This window comes from Diceros bicornis, chromosome 2 (assembly GCF_020826845.1).
Source record: "Diceros bicornis minor isolate mBicDic1 chromosome 2, mDicBic1.mat.cur, whole genome shotgun sequence".
In the NCBI taxonomy this organism is placed as follows: domain Eukaryota; kingdom Metazoa; phylum Chordata; class Mammalia; order Perissodactyla; family Rhinocerotidae; genus Diceros; species Diceros bicornis.
The window spans coordinates 11725355-11744908 of record NC_080741.1 but is presented as its reverse complement, the minus strand read 5'-3'; the positions used below and the strand labels follow the sequence as shown (position 1 = coordinate 11744908).

At 37.7% G+C, this 19554-nt stretch overlaps 1 protein-coding gene across 9 annotated transcripts in view; it reads right to left on the bottom strand.

Annotated features, from left to right (window-relative positions):
* The window catches only part of TFDP2 (transcription factor Dp-2), a 172920-nt gene that overhangs the window by 56261 nt on the left and 97105 nt on the right, over positions 1–19554 (bottom strand). Inside the window, exon 1 of one of the 9 annotated variants that reach the window (XM_058551848.1) lies at positions 16253–16273. The exons of the other annotated variants lie outside the window; for them this stretch is intronic. The gene's annotated coding sequence lies outside the window, so the exon portion shown is untranslated. Of the gene's footprint in view, positions 1–16252; positions 16274–19554 lie in introns of those variants that run through there. 9 annotated transcript variants of the gene reach the window in all.

Genomic DNA, 19554 nt, shown 5'->3' with positions numbered 1-19554 from the left:
AACACAAAGATAATTAAGGTTAGGGAACAGATTGACCCTAAGTTTAAACCTAACACTAAAGGAAAATTAGGAATATAAAACTTTGGTCAAAAACAAAAAGAAAAACATCATTAAAGCCAGAATTTAGAGAGAACTTAATAAATTTGACAAATTGATTCTAAAGTGTATCTGGGAAGACTAAAGGCAGAGAACAGCTAAGAAAATTTTGAAAAAATTTGGAATAATGGGGAAGAGGGGAACTTTGGCCTACATGATTTCAAAATTATTACATAGCTAAAGTGATTGAAATAATGTGATATCAGCTAAGAAGCAGATAAAGAAATTGATAAAACAGGAATTAAAGTCCAGAAATTGCTTCATTTATATACGAAAATTTTATGTACAGTAAAGGTAGCAATTCAAATCGATGGGGAAAGTGTGGATTACTTAAGAAATGTTGTTGAGGGGCTGGCCCGGTGGTGTAGTGGTTAAGTTTGCGCACTCCGCTTCGGCGGCCCGGGGTTTGTGGGTTTGGATCCTGAGGGCGGACCTACACACCGCTTATCAAGTCATGCTGTGCCAGGCGTCCCACATACAAAGTAGAGGAAGATGGGCACGGATGTTAGCTCAGGGCCAACCTTCCTCAGCAAAAAGAGGCGGATTGGCAACAGATGTTAGTTCAGGGCTAATCTTCCTCACCAAAAAAAAAAAAAAAAAAAATGTTGTTGAGACAAGAAATTGTCCATTTCGATAAAAGAAACCTTAGATTTCAATTTGTCATCTCGCACAAAAATAAATTCCATAAATATAAAATATTTAAATATAAAAATTAAAACCATGAAAGTATTAGAAGAAATATAATTTTTTTATAATTTAGGAATGAGGAAGGCCCTCCCAAGCATGTTACAGAGTTTAGAAATCTTAAGTGAAAACAGACTGACAGATTTGACTACCTAAAAATAAATATTTTCTAAATAGCAAAAGACTCAATATACTTAAAAGACAAATCTCAGACTTAGTAAACAAATTTGCAACACATAGGCCATATGGAACAACAAAAGATCCCGAACAGCCAAAGCAATTCTGAGAAAAAAGAACAAAGCTGGAGGCATCATAATCCCTGATTTCAGAATATACTACAAAGCTACAGTAACTAAAATAGCATGGTACTAGCAGAAAAACAGACACACAGATCAATGGAACAGAATCGAGAGCCCAGAAATAAACCCACACAAGAATCTTTGGGTAGCTAATTTTCGAGAAAGGAGCCAAGAACATACAACGGAGAATGGAAAGTCTCTTCAATAAATGGTGCTGGGAAAACTGGACAGCCACATGCAAAAGAATGAAAGTAGACCATTATCTTATACCATACACAAAAATTAACTCAAAATGGATTAAAGATAAAGACTTGAATGTAAGACCTGAAACCATAAAACTCCTGAAAAAACATAGGCAGTATGATCTTTAACATTAGTCTTAGCAGTATCATTTTGGTTTTTTTTTGCTGAGGAAGATTTGCCCTGAGCTAACATCTGTGCCAATCTTCCTCTGCTTTTTCTATGTGGGTCGCTGCCACAGCATGGCTGCCAATGAGTAGTATAGGTCCACGCCCAGGACCCAAACCTGGGCCGCTGAAGCAGAGCACACCAAACTTAACCACTAGGCCACGGGGCCTGCCCCAGCAGTATCTTTTTGAATATGTCTCCCTCAGGCAAGGGAAACAAATGAACAAAAATAAACAAACAGGGCTACATCAAACTAAAAAGCTTCTGCACAGCAAAGGAAATCACCAACAAAACAAAAAGACAACCTAACAATTAGAAGAAGATATGTGCAAATCATATATCCGATAAGGGCTTAATATTCAACATATATAAAGAACTCACACAACTCAACAACAACAAAAAAAAACCAACCTGATTAAAAAATGAGCAGAGGATATGAACAGACGTTTTTCCAAAGACGATATGGGGATGGCCAACAGGCACATGAAAAGATGTTCAACATCACTAATTAGTAGGGAAATGAAAATCAAACCACAGTGAAATATCACCTCATACTTGTCAGAATGGCTATTTTTAAAAAGACAAGAAATAACAAGTATTGGAGAGTATGTGGAGAAAAGGGAACCCTCCTACACTGCTGGTGGGAATGTAAAATGGAAAACAGTATGGAGGTTCCTCAAAAAATTAAAAATAGAAATACCACATGATCTAGCTATTCCACTTCTGGGTATTTATCCCAAGATCACAAAAACACTAATTTGAAAAGATGTATGCACCCCAAAGTCCATTGCAGCATTATTCAAAATAGCCAAGACTTGAAAACAACCTAAGCGCCCATCAACAAATGAATAGATAAAGAAGATGTGGTATATATACACAATGGAATACTACTCAGCCATAAAAAAGGCAAAATCTTGCCATTTGCAACAACATGGATAGAACTTGAGTGTATTATGCTAAGCAAAATAAGTCAGACGGAGAAAGACAAATACCATATGGCTTCACTCATGAGGAAGAGAAAACAACAACAAACAAACACATAGATACAGAAAACAGATTGGTGGTTACTAGAGGGGAAGTGGGTGGGGAGAAGGTGAAAAGTGTAAAGGGGAACATTTGAATGATGACAAATGGCAAGTAGACTTTTGGTGGTGAACATGAGGCTATACAGAAGTCAAAATATAACGATATACATCTGAAATTTATATAATCGTATAAACCAATATTACCTCAAAAAAATTTATTTACTTAACTTCCCACTTATAAGTCAATAACGATAAGATAATACCTCAAAATAAAAATAAGCTGAGTCCATGAAGAAATATAAATGTCAGTGATCACATGAAAAAATACTAGTTTTTTTGTGTGTGTGTGAGGAAGATCAGCCCTGAGCTAACAGCCATGCTAATCCTCCTCTTTTTGATGAGAAAGACCAGCTCTAAGCTCACATCTATTGCCAATCATCCTCCTTTTTTTTTTTTTTTTTTTGTCCCCCAAAGCCCCAGTAGATAGTTGTATGTAATACTTGGTTTTAATAACAAAAAAATTTACACTTAAGAAAGAAAAAGAAACCTTTTCATCTACCACACTGAAAACGATAAGTAAGTTTGATAATGCCCTGAGTTGGTCAAGATGTGGCAAAACAGGTACATTAAAAAATATTTACTTGGTACGTACTATATGTCAAGTACTCATGCTAAGCACTACAGATATTCAGTGCAAGGGACATTGTCTCCTGAACTCAAGGGGCTAACACACTCTCTTGGTGGAGGGAGTACTGAAGAGCCTTTCCAGAAGGCGTTCTGACAATGTTATTAGAGAGAAGTAATGGGACCATGTGTTAGAGTACAAAACTTTAAATAAGTGCTTTAAAAACAATTATACACATTTTAAAGCCTCTTTCCACCTCAACAAATATCCTTTCAATTGCCCTCCGTTGCCTAAGTGGCAAGCTGATCCCTGGCTCTGCAACAACATCACAATTAATAATGGGCATACCCTCTGACCAGCAATTCCTCTGTTGGATATGTATCCTAATAAGCTAAGCAGATAAGAACAATTATACATGTCCTGGGATTGCAACATTGTGGATAAAAGCAAAAACCTGGAAACAACGTTAATGTTTAAACATCTTTTGGTACATGTATATGACAGAATATTATATAGCCCCTAAAAAATCACAAGTACGTATTGCCATGGAAAAAGCTTGTAAGACAATATGATTAGTATGATTCCATTTACCTTAAAAACTACATACACACCTAAGTTTATATATGCATTAAAAAGTCTGGCAAGAGAAACAAATTTAATAGAGGTTAGCTCTGGCAGTAGCATGGAAGAATGTTTTACACTTTTTTTTATTATTTGAAAAAAACTTTTATGAACATGTATGCACTTGCTTTATATTCTAAAAAGCTACTGCCATTCTGAAGGAAAAAAAAAAGAGAAAGAGCAAGAGAGAATTAGCCACAGCTGCTAAAACAAGATGAGGATCTATAAATGAATTATCTGTGTTTTATAGTTAGTAAAAATGAAATCTGCTTTAGAAGCCGTTAAAGGGGTTCCACTGGGATTTCAATAATTGTAATATACAGAAACAAAAGCCATGTATTTAGACATAATTTACTTTCATCAAATCAACTAGTTTCTGCAGCAGAAATATAATTTTTTTTTTTTTGCTGAGGAAACTGGCCCTGGGCTAACATCCGTGCCCATCTTCCTCCACTTTATGGGACGCCGCCACAGCATGGCTTGCGCCAAGCGGTGCGTCAGTGCGCATCCGGGATCCGAACTGGCGAACCTCGGGCCGCCGCAGCAGAGCGCACGCACTTAACCACTTGCGCCACCGGGCCGGCCCCCAGAAATATAATTTTTTTGACTCAAAAGGACATATTTAAATAGGTTATGAACATCCATTCTCCCAAAATTTCAGCCAAGTTAGGAGAAGTAAACCAAACCAAGTCTAAACTTTCATAAGTACCTGGCCTTCATTCACAGCTTCTTGGTAACAGGGGCCCGACATCGTCCAGAAGCCCATTGCTGGCACTTGATGTATTTATTAAAAACAAAAATTTAAAGACCTGCTTGCATTTGGGATCTGGCAATTCCCTGAATTAAGTAAATGAGATCAATCATCTAGGGAAAGTGGCTAGGAAAAAGAGGTAAAAACTTATGCCAAATCTTGGCACAGGCACAAAATTTTGGCTCAAATTTTATTTCAAGTTCTTGAGTAACTGGAATCTTTCTGTTTTCCATTTGGAATTGTCTAGACACCAAAGATTTCTTTCACTTATAACTCTTTAGGGGGTTCCAGTTACAGTTAAGCAGCTTCAATATGTCCAATTAAAACGAAAGATTCAGTCACATAATTGTGGTTTGTCTACATGATACCAGTATATTTTTTCACAGGACTGACTTTCTGGAAACAAAAATTTTTTTTTTGCCTGAATTAGCTTTTGGAAAAAGCTTCTTCACCCAAGTCTCTATCACATCCTCCTAGAAGAACCAAATTAGTATCTTATTGTAGGAATGAATATGCCTATTTTGTGGGTTTATAAATATGTCAAATCAGAAGTAGTTGTATACCCCACATCTACAGGGTTCAACTTTGCCAGACAAGCTAACCTACAGCCCTAAATAAAAGTCAAAAAATGACCTAGATTGTGGTGCTACACGTGTCTGTCAAACTCGGAGAACTCCAAGCTAAAAAGGGTTGATTCTACTACAGGTAAATTATAGCTTAATAAAAAAAATGATGAGAAAAAGTGAGCCAGGCAATCTCATATTTATTAGTCAGAGGCTAATTACAGATTATACAATCCTCTTGCTTTTCCACCTCTGTTACCTCAACTGTGGCTATTTTTTTTAATTTATTTTTTAAATAAGGTAGCTCACGTATTTGTCTAAATTACATCCCTCTAGCTACCATCTCTTTTAAAAGTCTCCCACATCATCGGAGTCTTTCCCTCTCTGCTGGACCACTCATACCAGCATATAAGCACACATTATGTCTTTCATCTTAAGAACAAAAAACAAAAACAACTTTTCTTAGCCATGCAAAGCTCTCCAGGTACCAACACATTTCTGTTGCCCTCTACGGCAAAACTCACAAAATCAACATTTGCTGTCTCCACTTTTCCATTCTGTTTTTCTTGAACCCACTCCCATCTCCCCCGCACACCTTCACTGAAATAGTTCTTGTCAAGACGGTCTCCATGTTGCTAAATCCAATGGTCAATTCTCAGCCTTCAACTTACTTTAACCTACCAAGAATATCTGACATTTTTTTAAAATCACATCTTCCTTTGAAATACTCTTCACTTGGCATCCAAACCACCAATCCCTCTTGGTTCTCCTCCTAACCCACTGGCTTCTCTTTCTCAGTCTTGGTTGCTGGCCCCTCCTCTCTAAAAACATTCTGGAGCCCCTTAGTTTGGTTCTCCAACTCCTCTCTGTCAAGTCTTCCACACTAGGTGATCTGATAGTTCCCGTGTATATTTCTCCAGATTAAACCTCTCTCCTGAACTTTACATTCATATATCCAGCTGCTATTTCTCATATCTCTATTTTGATGTTTAATAGGTCTCTCAAACTTAACATATCCAGACTCTAACTCCTGACTGCTCCCCATCCCACCCAGAAACCTCCTTCTCCCACCTCTCTCTCCATCTCAGTAAATGTCAACTCCATTCTTCAACTGTTCAGACCAAAAAAGATCACCGTTGACTCCTCCCTTTCTCTTATATCCTACATTCAATCCATTAATAAATCCTGTGGGCTCCACCTTTAAAACATTTCTTGAACACAACCACTTCTCACCCACTCCACTGCTACCTCTCTGGTATAAGTCACCATCTCTTGCTCGAATTACTGAACTATCTTCCTGATGCACCATCTGCTTCCACATTGGGCCCACCCCACCCCACCACCCTATTCCCACACTGTCCAATACAGTAGTCGCTAGACACACGTGGCTATTAAACACTTGAAATGTGGTTAGTATGACTGAGGACCTGAATTTTAAATTTATTTAATTTTAATTAATTTAAATTTAAAAACGGAAGCAGTATAAAATAGTTTCCCATTAAATACAGCTTTACTGTTTTGGTAGTGCTGCATTTTACCTCAACTTTGAAAATTTAGCATCTGAATTGAGGGCCAGCCCTGGTGGCCTAGTGGTTAAGTTCAGCACGCTCTGCTTCAGTGGCCCGGATTCAGTTCCCAGGTGCAGACCTACACTGCTCTATGAGCAGCAGCCATGCTGCACTGGCGGCCCACATACTAAAAAAGAGAGGAAGACTGGCATGGATGTTAGCTCAGGGAGAATCTTCAGTAAAAAAAACAAAATTACCATCTAAATTGAGATGTACTCTAAGTGTAAAATACACATCAGATTTTGAAGGCTAAGTACCCAAAACGTGTACAATATCTCATTAATAATTTGTTTATATTGATTACATGTTGAATGATAACGTTTTGGATATATTGGGTTAAATAAAATCTATCATTAAAATTAATTGTACCTGTTTCTTTGCACTTTTTAAAATGTGGCTACTAGAAAATTTAAAATGACATAAGTGGCTCACATTGTACTACTGGACAGCACTGTTCTATCACCACACAGCACTCAGAGTGATCCTGCCATGTGAAGTAACTCTCTTCAAGCCTTCCAGTTGGCTCTGCATCCGTCAGCGAAAGTCCTCATGATGGTTTACAGAGCGCTGTGTCACCTGTACCCCTCCTTTCTGACCTCGTCACCTGTCAACCTCCTCTATTTCATTCCACTACATTCACCCAGGCCTCTTGGTTGTTCCTCAAACCACACCAAGCAAATTTCTGCCTCATGGCCTTTGTCCTTAAAGTTTCCTCTGCCTGTAACTTTCTTCCTCCAGATATCTACGTGCCTTATTTCCCCACTTCCTTCAAGTCTGTGCTAGTTGTCACTCCATCAGAGATGCCTGACCACCCTACATCAGCACTTCCTAACTTACTATGATTTTCACCAGAGTACTTATCTCGGTATGATACATTCCATATTTATATTGCTTATGTGATTATTATCTGTCCATAGCCCACTCACTCTCAGAATGTTAAGTTCTACAAGGACAGCGGCTTCATTATCTCATTCACTGCTCTATCTCCAGCACCTAGCACAGCGCCTGGAACATAGCAGAGTTCAACAAATATTTGTTGGATGAATGAACGAATGGATGGATGGGTAAATGAATTTCTGAATGTTTGCATGGAAGCATATGATACAAATGAATGAGACAAGAGTGTACAGTGAAAACTGAGTCTCCTGCCATCCCCACCCACCACCTCATCATTCCCTTCCCTAGTGACAGCTACTGGTGCCAGTTCATATATAACCTTCCAGAAATATTCTAGGTATATACAAACATATATGCATAAATATCCTTTATTCCTTACACAAATGATTGAATACTGTATCAGTTTGCATGTTGCTTTTTCCCCACTTAATAATACTGTATCTATCTTAGATCTCTTTCCATACCTGTATATGTAGTTTTGCTTCAATATTTACTTTGTTAGCTACACAATATTTCTTTTTACGGTTCTAGCAGTTTATTTATTGAGTCTCTTAGTAATGGAAAAGCTTTTAGTATTACAAGCATTATTAATAGTAAAATCTTTTATTACTACAAATAATACTGCAATGATATATGTCTACACACACTGGTTATACCAACTGGCTGCACCAATTCTCTCTCCCTTCAGAAATCTATGAAAGTGTCCATTTTCATGTTTCCTTATCAAGTTGGTGTATTATCAAACTTTATTTTTGTCAATTTTTAGGTTAAAAATAGTATCATATTTTTATTTTATTTTGGTTTCATTATTATGAACAAGGCTGACATGTTTTGTTTAAAAGTTATCTCAATTTTCCTTCCTGAGAATTATGCCCATCTTTCTATTGGCTGTTGGTGATTTTTAATTGGTAGATCCTTTTTAAATTTAAAGGAATTTAAATGAACAAGTGTATTCTTTGTTTTACCTGCTGCAAATATTCTTCCCAATTTGACACTGGTCTTTTGCTTTTATATATGATTTTCTTTGCACATTTTTAAAGAATGTAGTCAATTTTATAGTTCTTTCTTTTTATGAGTTTTGTGTCATACAAAAAAGGGTCTGGGGGCCAGCCCGCTGGCGCAGTGGTTAAGGGTGCACGCTCGGCTACGGTGGCCTGGGGTTCACAGGTTTGGATCCCAGGCGCGCACCGACACACCACTTGTCAAGCCATGCTGTGGCGGTGTCCCATATAAAGTGGAGGAAGATGGGCACGGATGTTAGCCCAGGGCCGATCTTCCTCAGCAAAAAGGAGGAGGATTGGCATCAGATGTTAGCTCAGGGCTGATCTCCCTCACCCAAAAAAAAAAAAAAAGGTCTGTATATTTAAATATAGAAATGAAGGAGGTCAGAGAAACTGTAAAGTTTATTTATTTATCTTTAATAATTTGCACCCTGGAGGTGCACGTTATACACGGACATGCTATATTTTACTTATCTTACAGGTTTGGCATTTCCTGTTCTTTGAAATTAATTATCATTAGTTATATACTAAGATTATATCAAACATCTCCCATGTTTTCTTCTAATACTTTAATGCCTTCATTTAAAATTTTACATCCTTAACCCATCTGGAATTTACTTGATGTGAGAAGTGAAAGAACTAATTTTTTTTTCCCAGATGGCTACTTCTAATGAATAATCCACTCCCCCTCCCCCATGCTGATATGAAATGCTATCTTGATCGTTTATTTATTTGGGTCCATTTATTGACTTCCTATTCTGCTCCACTGATCATTTATGTGACAGCTCACATGCTTTACTTCATTCATGATTAACACTTCCACCAGAGAATAAACAGAGTCAGAAAAAGAAAGTCGCAAGCATTTCTTTCCTTCCCATACTACCCTTTTAACTCTTTGTTAATAACTGTTGTAAAGAACTATCAATCAGTTTCAAATATGGTACTAATGAGGTCAAGTCATAAGTCGGTTCTGGAATAGGCTGATGCATTCTGCAGAGAGAAAAGATTCCACAATCTTAAGACTGTATTTCTAATTTCTCCAGCCATCTAGAAAGCAATATATCTCATTGAAGACAGAGTGGACTAGGGAGAAACGACATGGATGGCTCGGGGATATCTATCAGCTTTATTTCAGACCCAATAGATCAACAGCACTATCTTCATAAATGAAACACATATTAATAACAAAATTAATTTGAAAAGACAGCATACATCCAACTGGAAATACCAAACCCATAAGATAAGTAAAATATAGCATGTCCATGTATAATGTGCATGTCAGGTTTAGGGGGTAAAGGTAAATAAATAAACCTTGCAGTTACTCCAACTTCCTTCATTTTTATGTTTGAACATACTCAGATCTTTTTTTTTTTTAATATGTTTTCATTCTATTAATAGCTAGCTACTAGTATAGCTATAAGTGCATTACCTATCTGCACATGATAACACTGCTATGTTCTATTTTGTTGCATTTGTACTCAATCATGTTCAAAGTTCCTAAGATTAAATCCGAATCACCATTACTAAACTTTTTAACTTGGGTGACCACAACATCGCTGTAAATGAGAAGGGTGAGAAACAGAAGGTAAAAGTTCATGACATCTCCAAAGTATAAGGGTTAAAGTGACCTAGAGAATCTTCCCCTCTGTATGTGGTTCCAAAACGGAAATCAAGCATCCTACGGTGCAGAGATAAGGAAAGAAGATCCGAAATGCACATTCCTACTTATCATAGGCATGGAAGCAAAAGCCCGGGTTTTTGCAGCTGTCAGAACACAGGACTTCTAGGATTCCCCCAAATGGACGATCTTAACCAGAATCTTTCCTGAACCAAAGAAAGGATCCTTGAAACGGCCATAACAAGAAACAGCTCTATAGCCCTAAGGGCGTACTCCTAACGGGTCAATAAATCTTTTATGTCAGTCTTTCCTACAGACTGTCCCTAGAGGATCAAATCTGTTCTCTCTGCTTTGATAAGCATTTTCACTTGGAGGACACCTTTTAAAACCATTAGCTAGCTCCCTCTTTCTCTAGTATCCAGAACCATAAATGCCCTGGATTCCTCAAATTGAAAGGAGAAAAAAATTTCTTTCTCCATCTTCCCACATGCCAGCATTTAAACAATGCCTCTTCATTTCTTAAATGAACTCCTTAATTCAAGATCTGGTATCTGGAATATTATAATTGTTTTCTGTTAGTTCATCAAACCTCAAAGCTAAAAGATCTGAGAAATCATTTAGTTCATTCTCACTAGGTTTCTTTTGTAGGACCATTCCCTTTCAATATTCTTTTAATGTCCATCCAAAAGCATTTACCTCATTACAGGTTTGATCCTGCTGCTTTCTCACTGCTTCTTTTCCTTTAGTCAAAACATGTAATTTTGTCCTTTTTCTATCACCTTGGTCAGTCAAGGAAACTTTTTAGTTCTTAATTTTCTCATTTCTCTTCCATCTGCTTAATTAGGATTTCCCATTTTTGGATAATATATCTTCTGATTAATAATTGAATAAGCTTGGCCTCAAACAACTTGGTTCTTCCAATCCTTCACAGCAGTTCTCCCCAAACACGCCTGGTCATGATGCAAAGGGGGTGAGAGGAGCAGGAGAGGGTAGGGTCCCCCTTATTCAAAATACACATTCCTGGGCTCCACTGGACACCTAAAAAATCCGAAACTAGGTGGGAATGCGTATTTTTACCAAGTGCCTCAGATGATTCTTATAAGCAGGCAAGACTGGGAAAGATGCTTCAAGCTCCCTTTTCCTCTATGTTCAAATTAAGGAAGTAATGGAGTATAAGTGGACTCTTTCTACCACACTTATCTCTACTTTCATTTTAAAAAGAGAAAGGGATGGGCCGGCCCCATGGCTTAGCGGTTAAGTGCACGCGCTCCGCTCCTGGCGGCCCGGGTTCGGATCCCCGGGGGGTGCACCAACGCACCGCTTCTCCGGCCATGCTGAGGCCGCGTCCCACATACAGCAACTAGAAGGATATGCAGCTGTGACCTACAACTATCTGCTGGGGCTTTGGGGGAAAAAATAAATAAATAAAATTAAAAAAAAAAATTATAAAAAGAGAAAGGGCTGAGTGATCCTTATTTCTTCAGTCTCCGGTTCTTAAATGTTATATCTTTTCAATGGTTAGCCTATTTTCAACCACTACTTTTAGCACCACTACCACAGCCAATACACCCACCAGATGGCACGGAAACACTGTTTGCATGCCTAGTAAAAGAGAGTGAGAGGAAAGCAGCACATTTTATCTTGTACCAACAGCCAGTGAATGGCTACAGTAGATCAAGGCAGCTGGGTGCATCCACAAGGATCAGAATTTATGAATGTGAGAATATCCAAGGGCACTTAATTGGAAATCATTCTCAGGAAGAAGCCCACAACCCCTCTGAGATGGTAACCTGCCCCAGAGACTGTTAACAAATAAATCATTTTAAATTTACAGTCAAGAGAGATATTCTTCTAATACTTACAAAAGGTGGCAATGACTACAGACAGATCTAGAATTAAAAAGTTGCCTTCTTAAAAAAAATTTAAAACTTTAGGACACTTAAATGCAAAGACCACCCATGAATTAGTTTCAAAGCAGTTCTTTTCCTTAGCAAACAAAAAAGGGGATCATCATATTCCATAATACCATACTAAGTAGCTTATTCAAAACTGCAATGTTATCGACATTCTTATTTCAACATGTTCCACTTGAGAGCTATTACTGAAGTTACATTTAAATCATATTGCAAAGAGCAAGAAATCTGCTAGTTAGACATCAATATTAACATCTTTTGTACTAAAATCTTATCCATTAAAAGATTTTGCAGGGCCAGCCCGGTGGCATAGTAGTTAAGTTTGCGCACTCCACTTTGGCGGCCCAGGGATCGCAGGTTCGCAGGTTCGCAGGTTCGGATCCCGGGCGCGGACCTACACACTGCTCGTCAAGCCATGCTGCGGTGGCATCCACATACAAAATAGATGAAGACAGGCACAGATGTTAGCTCAGGGCTAATCTTCCTCAGCAAAAAGGGGAAGACTGGCAACCAATGTTAGCTCAGGGCCAATCTTCCTCACACACACACACACACAAAAGATTTTGCAAACTTTTATAAATAAGTTCCATGGGTCTACTTGGCACACAGTAAGGGCCCAGTTAGCAGTCTCTTCATTTTTCTGTCAGAGAAATTGCCAAGAGAGTTGACAAACTTTGCACCACAAGTGAGCAAATGCCAAAAACAAAGCCCCCTGCTGATGGTCTCCCTGCTGATGGTCTCCCTGCTGATGGTCTCCAGCTTTAGGTCAAGATCCAAAAGTTCACCTGAAAATTCGTTGCTTGAAACTTGGTAGAAAGAAATACATAATGCTATTACCCAACAGGTTCCTGGATCCATTTGCAAAACAGCGTTAATTCATTATATACTTAAACCACAATACTCATACTATTTTACTTGCTCCTAAACAATGTAAAAGGTTTTCTTTTCAGAAAAATATAGGCATCAGGCAAACCTTCCCCCTGACCTCCACCCCAGAGATAAAAGATTTCTAGGTTGCTGTTAATTGTTTCTAATTGCCTACATATGTGTAAGGCAGCGAGCACGTCTAAATCAGTCACTCTTGAGTATCATGACTTGGAGAACAATGAATAGGTAAAGCTCAGATTCCCCCAGACCTCAGTTTTGTGCCGAAGAGTTCATATATAAGGCGACTGCAGGTACTTCACTCCAGAAGTCTTCGTTCAGTATACTGCTCTCAATTTGAAGGGTTAATAGTCTCAATTATTTCTGTATTGTTGTTGCTTGATGCTGTTTTCCTTGTTAAGTAACTTACTGTCATGCCTACATTTATAATCGTTAAGTGACACACATGCCTGATAACTACAATCTAGGATGGTGTCATAGTTATATATCACATGTGGGGCCACCAACTTTTTTTAGGGCTGTCTAGTCCATCAAAATTATATATTCTTTGGCCAAAATTGTAAAAGTTCTTTTTGTGTGTGTGTGTGAGGAAGATCAGCCCCGAGCTAACATCCGTGCTAATCCTCCTCTTTTTGCTGAGGAAGACCGGCTCTGAGCTAACATCTATTGCCAATCCTCCTCCTTTTTTTTTCCCCCAAAGCCCCAGTAGATAGTTGTATGTCATAGCTGCACATCCTTCTAGTTGCTGTATGTAGGACGCGGCCTCAGCATGGCCGGCGAAGCCGTGCGTCAGTGCGCGCCCGGGATCCGAACTCGGGCCGCTAGTAGCAGACCACGCGCACTTAACCGCTAAGCCACAGGCCCGGCCCTAAAAGTTCTTACTGAAGTCAAACCTAGAGTTGGTAAATTCATGTTAAACTCCGTGTAAGTTATTTTACTTATCTTAGAAACTGAGAGGAAAAAAACTCAACTGCTACATGTTGCTATTCCATAAAAAAAGCAAAATGTACATAGATCAATTTTAGAATCTTATCTTAATCTTAACTAAAACAATGATCTGAAAAGCTTCAAAATCTCTAAATTCTGTCATCATTATTTAAAGGAAAGAAAATCTTCAGGGAGGTCCACAGAACTTAGCTAAGAGCAAGAGAAATTTTTAATAATCTCCTTGAATGTTGATATCTTTTTCAGTCTTCTCCTTAGCTCAATAAAATGTTTAGAAAAACATTTAATGTTTGCTCCATACACAAATTTTGAACTATGGTTCAAGGAATTTGGGGACTATTATACTAATTTTACAGTGTAGGGTACGGCAAATTTTTAACAAGTGCCTAATATGTGAAAAATCTGGTTCTCAGCACTGGTTTTTCAAGAGGTAACTTGAAGAAGTGCATCAAGTTGTACTTTATGCACACTATACAAGAGCATAGAACTTCTCTTTGTGTTACTTGTAAGAGGAAAGGCTTGTACTTTACTTATGAATTCCACAAATTCAAAAACTATTTTTTTATTCTAACTGCTTTAATTACATGCATATTGCTTCCAAGCTCTTCCTTCCTACTCTTCAGCAGATAAACATTCCCCTCTTTCCATCAGCAACCAATCTACGCTTACTCTCTTTTTAGAGGCAAACTGCAACACGGCACTTGAGTTAAACTCAAAATATTTCTCTCACATTTCTTACTCAGGGATCTTTTGGAATAAATCTCATGCTTCTCACTGACGATAAAATGATCTATTATATGCCAATGATGTTTCATATTGCAATTTCATTTTGAGCTTTAGTATCTATTGTGCAATTAGAAACTTTTACAACCTAAGTATTCCTTATATATTTTTATAATGGCTTAGTTTTTTTTTTCCATAACACTCTATGTGATTCAATGATCGTTTTTTCCATAACTTACTTAAATGCACTAAAATTAACTTTCTCACATTTCCATTAATTACACATAATTCTTTAAGATTAAAAAAAGACTCTTCAAAAGATATGTTACTCTATACTGATTCTCAAATTCTGAATGTAAAAGAATAAATTTAAAATGACTAAATTTTATTTATTCACTGACTAAGTCAGATTTATGACCTCCCCTCCCCATTCTAGCTACTGTGAATTTTGAATGAAACAACCTCAATTGTAACAGAAGAAACATCTGTTGCTTTTTTTCTTCATCAGGGCTTTCCTAACTGAAAGAAAGGCTCTCTGCCTGACCTCCTCTCTCTCTTCCACTCCCCCTCCCCACCCACACTAAGTTCCTTAAAACTTTTTAAAGAAAACGTATTATTTAAAATTTTATTGTATCTATATAAAATGTCACAGTTTATCTAGAAACATTCATTTCCTTATTGAAGTTCAAAGAATGAGTAAATGTTATATACATCAAAAACAAGAGACATGGCTGGTAGAATATTAATTGTAACTAAAATGCAGACTTCAAGAGTATACTTGAAGTGATCAACTCAATCAAGTTGTCACACATTCCAGGCGCATTCGCTATTGTTTAGGGTTAAGATTTTCTTCACAGTACCCAGATTCATACGGGATCTTGCATGCTATATTTTCTTTGCCAATCCAACGCTAACATAATGGCAGTCACCACCCCAAGAGGCAGACACCAAATGGTGCCACCCACACTCTCACACTGTGCTCATAATAAACCATAAAGCAGTGGAATGCACCGGCCCCTTTATGAGCAAACAATGCCTGAGCTTCATTAGAATACAGCTGACATTTTCAAAGCACAAATACTTTTAAGAAAAATGTACCAGGAAAAAAAAAAGGAATGAAACAGCTATAAAAGCTGACACATTTTTTTAAGTGTCAGGTTTATTCCAAAGATCCTGAGGAAGCATATTTTGCTGCTGACAATTTTAAAGTTTTCATAAATGGAAAAAATGTATAGTTAAGGGCAAAGTTTATTTTATTAACTACTGGGAAGAAATGAAAGTAAAAACTATCATTTGAATTGCATTCACAAGTAATAACCATGAAGTACCTTGAAAATTATTCATTTCCTCAACTGCTCCCTTAGTTCTTGAACGAAGAAAACTGAGCTCCAGAATTACTTTCACATTTTAATTGATTTATATAAGTAACTGAGTGATAAACTAAGCTTACTCTACCCCTCCCCCCCCAACCCCCATACCCTGTAGTTTTCCTGTCTGCAACAAGCAAGAACGTCTTGAATTCAGCGTGCTCCTGGCTATTTACCAATTTAACACTGCTGCTATTGAAAGAATATAAAATAAACGCTGTAAAAACTCACCGACCAGTAAGAAACGAAATGATCTCTCTTACCTGGTCTAAAGAAGCATGCCTCTCACTGCAGTACCAACAACACTCTACAGTCTTTGTTACCATTCAGTGGAAACTTGAGACTGTGTCAGACATGAGCAATCGAGCTCAGAAAAGCTCAATTTAAAATACTTCTCAATAAAACTAAAAAGATGCTCAAGAAAACTGTTTAGTTAACTGGCTTTCAAAAGACATATGAATACTGTCTAACACAACAAAGACACTTCAAAAGAAAGTGAAAGTGCAGGTCTTAAGAGACGAAGGAACCTCTTTATGTAGTATCTTGCTTTCTTATTAAAGGTTGCTTTAAAAATATGCTTAAAATAAAATGGTGAAATGATAAAATGCCTAACGCCAAACTAACATTTTTCTAAAACATCACTTGAATTTTAACTAGCTAAAAAATAAGATTAAACTTACTCAAGAAACCTACATAATTCGAATTATACATGTCAGGTTATTTGCTGGCTCCAAAGCAGTCACAAAGTAGACCTTAATGGATCTTGAAAGCAGAGCAAAAGCACCAGGAGTTTCAGGAAAAAAAAAAAAAAAGAGGAGAAACTCTTGAAAAACTGGTTGGGGCTTTTCGACCTGTAATAACTGTCCAGCTCTTCTGGGAGAAAAAAAAAAGTCCTGGTCCTGCCCCCTGAGATAGGAGGCTATGCTTCAATGCCAAAATGAATGACAGGCCCATTTCTGATATCAACAAAGAGCAGCTTAGTTGTGCTCGATTTTTTTTCACTTTCCCACATAGAAGTTCTAAATTTTTCAGGTTAGTACCTTTATATCTAGGGTTAAGTACCTTTCTTCATATTCTCAAGAGAACCCAATTATGTTGTCCTAGTTTTTCAAATGATTAATTAAAAATACATACCTAATTATCTTATTCAGTTTTTCCTAGGTAGGAAGCTGAACAAAAAGATGACCTCTTAAGTTGCTTTCCAAATCTATCCTTTGCAATATCAGATCATCATATGACTAATTATTAATATTAATATCAGATCATCATGACTAATTATTAATATTAATAAGCTGTTCCTGCATCCTGATATGTGGGCATAAAGAAAAACAAAATGTAGGTAACAAACATAAAAAAAGGGTTACAGAGATTATAAAAATTTTTTGGGCCGGCCCCGTGGCTTGGTGGTTAAGCGCTCGCGCTCCGCTGCTGGCGGCCCGGGTTCGGATCCCGGGCGCGCACCGAGGCACCGCTTCTCCATCCATCCTGAGGCCGCGTCCCACATACAGCAACTAGAAGGATGTGCAGCTGTGACATACAACTATCTACTGGGGCTTTGGGGGGAAAAAATAAATAATAAATAAAATCTTAAAAAAAAGACATTGTGGTTCATCAGAACCTCAAAGTTTAAAAAAAAAGATTATAAAATTTTCAACTAGCTAGATGTAAGAATAATTTACTAAAGTACATGTCTATGATTATATAAATGCAAAGCAATAAATACTTCAACCAACTACATCTATTTACTGAATGCCTATCATGAGCCAGGCACTACTTTGGGCTCTGGGGATAAAGCAGCGAACAGAGCAGACAAAAGCCAAACAAAAACCCCTGTCTTCAGTGAGCTTACAAGTTTATATCACAGTGCCCTGAGAAAACAACTCTCCCAGATGACCAAGGACCTTTCCCTCTTTGATTAGTTACCACCTGATCTGAAACACACCCCTATGAAAGCATGTCTTGACAACACCTCCAGCAGGGCAAGGATTCTGTGCTTTGTTCAGTGTTGTACCCCGGTGTCTAAAACAGCGTCTGTTAGTCACTCAAATAAATATTGAATGAACTAGATCAAAGAGAGCTTTTCCTTGGTCAAACCTTTCTTTGCAAACAATGTACCACATATTATTACACTTACCTGCATACAGAGATATGTCAAAAATGATATAGAACAGGATGTAATTGGGTTGCAAATATATATTAGCTTAAGATTGAAAATACAACCTATATGGCCCTGTATCTTTTCAGATTCTAAAATCTGTTTTCACTATCAGATGTGAGGTCACTAAAATATTTGAGTAAAGGAATCAGTTAAAATTTTATACATTAAGTGGACTATCAGATTTCAGGGGAGTTTTGAATTAAAAATGAAGAGACTTGGAAATTACACAGCACCCAATCAGTTTTGTGTATTAAAATTTTATACGTTTACATCCATTTATATATCCATATTTGGAAATAATTTTAAACTCTCCATCCTGCTTCTCATCATTCTTGATCATCTTACCAGAAACTACACAGAGAAAATAAGTGCACACCTCTAACCTGTCAGATCAGCAGAAGTGCTCCCCGATGCCACCCGAGGCAGGATATTAGGAGCTAGATATGGTCACACTTGCTCTGTTACAGTCTTAAAACAAAAGGAAATTAAACTTCCCAGTACTCAGGTACACACACCATACTTCTAAATAGCAGAGCATTACCCCTCACTCCCGGCTCCCTGAGCCGGACAATGATTACAAGTTCAAATATAATCTACCTGGAATATTCACACATTTAGCGTATGTTCTAACAATAAATCTAACAGCAACCCAAAGTCAGGAAGATGTGTGATGACTGAGGTCAAGTAATGGATAAAATAGTGGGCCAAAGGAGGATTCCACTGTTCCGCAGGGGCAATTTTTCTTCTCCCTAACCATTGTTCCTTCTTTCCTTCCACAAATACTGACTGAGCACCTACTATGTATCAGGCACTGACCTGGCAGCAAAATGACCTGCTCCTTACTGTCTACTCCACAGATGTCACCTTAACCCCCTGTCTGTTCTTTCATATGCTGCCTTCTCCCTGTTTGCCTTCCTTGCCTGTGCCCCTTCTCCAGTCCCAAATTCTTCTCTCACACTGCCCTTCAATCTACTCTCAAGCCTTTCTCAGCAAGCAGCATAATCACTACCTTCTGTGTTCCTTTACAAGTGTGTGACACACTGTGGGGAAATTCTGAGACTTCCCACTGGCATAATAAAATGCATCTTATATAGGCCCTCTCAAATAATTCCTCCTTAATCTTACACAGGAAATCCACTTAAGCATATTATTTATAACTACTGATTATCTAGAAAACACCAAAGGGGGTAGGCATTCTCTCCCCCAGGTTTATAAGCTAATTTATTTGGACTAGAGTTTGTTATGTTTATTGGCAACCTGACCAAACATTAACCACATTTTACAGATACATATATGATTCTATAGGCAGAAATGACACTATGATAGCACAGTAATAGTCTGTATCTGCCCCATGCTTGCTAAATATATCTACCAGATCCATATTATTAGGGAATGGAAATTAGCATA